Source organism: Leuciscus leuciscus (assembly GCF_965113295.1).
Source record: "Leuciscus leuciscus genome assembly, chromosome: 1".
In the NCBI taxonomy this organism is placed as follows: domain Eukaryota; kingdom Metazoa; phylum Chordata; class Actinopteri; order Cypriniformes; family Leuciscidae; genus Leuciscus; species Leuciscus leuciscus.
Window position 1 is genome coordinate 9346002 of NC_138725.1, and position 3281 is coordinate 9349282.

Genomic DNA, 3281 nt, shown 5'->3' on the forward strand with positions numbered 1-3281 from the left:
TGCTATAATTGTCAGAAGTTTGGGCATGTTGCTGGATCGTGTCGGGGCAAAAGAAAGTGTGCAAAGTGTGGTGGAGATCATATAATACAAAATTGTAAGGCAGAGACTCCTAAGTGCCCTAACTGTGATGGGGTTCATGCAGCAGGGTTTCACGGTTGTGTGCACTTTGTCCAAGCTAAGCGGGTGCAGGTTGTGAGGGATCAGAACAAGGTAACATATGCAGAGGCGGTTCAAAGAGTGGCTAGAGAAAGCGGAAATGGAAGTTCTGTTGAAAGAGAGGTACTAGGATGCCAGGTCCCTATGTCCAATCTACCATCTGTACCTTCATCTGACACGATCATCTTTAGTAAGGAGTCATTTTTGTCTTTTGTTTCTGATGTGTTGGTGGGAACTAAGAAAGCAGCTAACCGGTCGGATGTCATTAGGTTAGTGGTGGGTGCAGCCGAAAGGTATCTGAGTATAAAGCAGTTGCCAGAAAAGTTACATCAATACATGATGAAGAGTCAGTGTATAAACAGGTCACAGTTGTCGAAGGCTAGCAGTATGGAGGACGTTAGTGAGGTGGATGATGAGGATCCTCATTAATATTTTAATGTGGTATATTCTTCAATGGAACGCCCGGAGTCTGATTGGAAATGGTCAGGAGTTAAAAAGGTTTGTAGATGATTTTAAAGAAGTACCAGCTTTGATATGTATCCAGGAGACATGGCTAAAGCCCTGTCTAGATTTTGTAATTCCAGGTTATGAATGTTTGAGATTAGACAGGCTTGATAGATCAGGCGGGGGTTGTGCAACCTTTGTTAAGAATGGGTTGCAGTATAGGAAGGTTGACATTAATTCTAATATTGAGTGTTTGGCTGTGGAGGTTTGGAGTAGTATCAGTTCTATCACTGTGATAAACTATTATAACCCCTGTCAACCTTTGGTATTGTTAGATTTTGATGAGATAATGGAGAAGGTAAGGTGTCCTGTTATATGGGTCGGGGATTTTAATGCGCACAATCCAATATGGGGGAGTGATCACAGGGATAGAAATGGTATTATAGTAGAAGAATTTTTAGATAAGTATGAGTTGGCAGTGTTAAATGACGGAAGACCAACTAGATATAATATTGGGAGAAATACCTACAGCCATATAGATTTATCAATTGCCTCATCAAACTTAGCTAGAATTGGTGAGTGGGATGTTATAGATTCATATACATTAGGTAGTGATCATTATCCAATTTTATGTAGGTTTGGTAGGGATTTGAGAAGAGAAGTGGAAAAGAATGTCCCTAGATATAACTTTTCTCAGGCCAGATGGGATAAATACCAGGAGAAAGCTCAAAGCTTAGTAGGAAATGTTGATAGTGAGGGTTCTGTAGATAACTGGAATACTTCAATTAGTCTCATGATACATGAGGCTGCTTGCTATACTATACCTGTGAAGCAGGAACCTAGGTCACGTATGCTGGTTCCTTGGTGGAATAAAGAATGTGATGAAGCTGTAAGGAGTAGGAATAAAGCATATAGAAGGTTAAGAAAGTATCCAATGTTGGTTAATGCAATAGAGTACAAACGTCTGAGGGCAATAGCAAGACGAGTTATAAAAGATGCAAAAAGAAATAGTTGGAGGAAGTTTTGTGGTACGTTAGGTCCTGATACACCAGTAAGGCATTTGTGGTCAGCGGTACGTAGAATGTCAGGGATATATAAAAGAAGATTGATACCAGTGTTACAGAAGGGTGAGGTGGTAGCAGTTTCCAATAAGGAAAAAGCAGACATGTTTGTTGAGAGTTTTCAAGCTGTGCATAGATCAGAGAGAATGGGGGTTGAGAGGTGTAGGAAGAGGGATGAATTGATGGAAGTTAATCAGTGGAAGTTAGAGAGGAGTTTAGAAAATGAAAATCCTATTAATTTGTTCTTTTCTTTAAAAGAATTAAAGGATGCAATTATGTCTGGAGCAAATACTACCCCGGGGAGAGATAGGCTGTCTTATGAGTTATTTAAATATCTGGATGATTTTGTACTTGAAGAAATCTTAGCTTTGTTTAATACTGTGTGGGCAGAGGGTCATTTGCCCAAGGAGTGGAAACATGCAGTTGTGGTCCCTGTTTTGAAACCAGGGAAAGAGGCATCTGACCCTAACTCATACCGTCCTATAGCACTCACAGCAGTGACCTGTAAGATTATGGAGAGGATGGTAACTAACAGATTGGTATATTTTTTAGAAACTAGAGGACAATTTGTTGATATTCAGAATGGTTTTAGAAATGGAAGATCTACAATGGAGTCAGTTGCAGTTTTGGATCAAGATATTAAAAGGGCATTTAGCAATAAGGAAATAGTAGTGAGTGTATTTCTGGATATTGAGAAGGCTTATGATTCTTTGTGGAAGGAGGGATTGATGATTAAAATTTTTGACATGGGAGTTAGGGGACGAATGTTTAATTGGATAAAGGAATTTTTAATGAAAAGAACAATTCAAGTAAAGGTTGGTAGTGTTAGTTCAAAGACTGTGGACATAGAGAATGGAACCCCACAGGGAAGTGTAATAAGTCCAGTCTTATTTAATATAATGATTAATGATATCTTTGGTAAAATAGAGAGAGGATTTGGGTTATCTTTATTTGCAGATGATGGGGCCGTTTGGAAAAGAGGGCGTAATGTAGAGTTTGTTTTAAAACAGATACAAAGAGTGTTAGTATCTGTAGAGGAATGGGGAAATACATGGGGCTTCAAAATCTCTGCTTCTAAGACTAAATATATGATATTTGGTTTTAAAAGAAAGTTACCTAAAATAGGGCTACATATGTATGGGTCTCCATTGGAGAAGGTAAAGTTTTTTAAATTTTTGGGTATTTGGTTTGAAGAGCGTATGACTTGGGCTGTGCATGTTGGTAAAATTGTGTTAAAGTGTGAAAAAGTTTTGAATGTGATGAGAAGTCTGGCTGGGTGTGAGTGGGGGGCTAATAGGGAGACAATGATGCTAATTTTTCAGGCTATGATCAGATCTGCTCTTGATTATGGGTGCTTTGTATATGGATCTGCTTCCAAAACTGTTCTGGCTAGGTTGGATGTGTTGCAGGCAAGAGCTTTGAGGCTTTGCTGTGGGGCCTTCAGAGCTACCCCAGTACCTGCCCTGCTCATTGAAATGGGAGAAATGCCCTTATGGTTAAGACGCATTAAGCTAGGGTTACAGTACTGGGTAAAACTTAGTGGGTGTAATCATACATTCCCAGCAAGGTGTCTGTTGCAAGAGGTTTCTGGAGATAATAGATACAATAATTTTTTTGTCA